This window comes from Aplysia californica, unplaced genomic scaffold, assembly GCF_000002075.1.
Source record: "Aplysia californica isolate F4 #8 unplaced genomic scaffold, AplCal3.0 scaffold00025, whole genome shotgun sequence".
Lineage (NCBI taxonomy): Eukaryota > Metazoa > Mollusca > Gastropoda > Aplysiida > Aplysiidae > Aplysia > Aplysia californica.
The window spans coordinates 1,903,443-1,903,725 of NW_004797295.1; positions in this window are offsets into that span (position 1 = coordinate 1,903,443).

Below are 283 nucleotides of genomic sequence, written 5' to 3' on the forward strand. Positions count from 1 at the left end.
GCTGTCAATTCAGGGCAACGAGGAAATTGGCTACCGCTGTGCTTCCCAGAAGTGACCGAGGAGGCTGACATTCAGCATGAAAAGCCGAAAAAAATATATTTCAAGAGACTAAACATGTGAGGTCCATGACAATAGCATTAAAATTAAAAGTTTATGAGATGGGCTACCGGTGCTTCACAACTTCCATTTAATCTTTTGATCCACCCTCGTACATGTAGTAATATAATTCAATGCAGTCTCTCTCTCTCTCTCTCTCTCTCTCTCTCTCTCTCTCTCTCTCTCT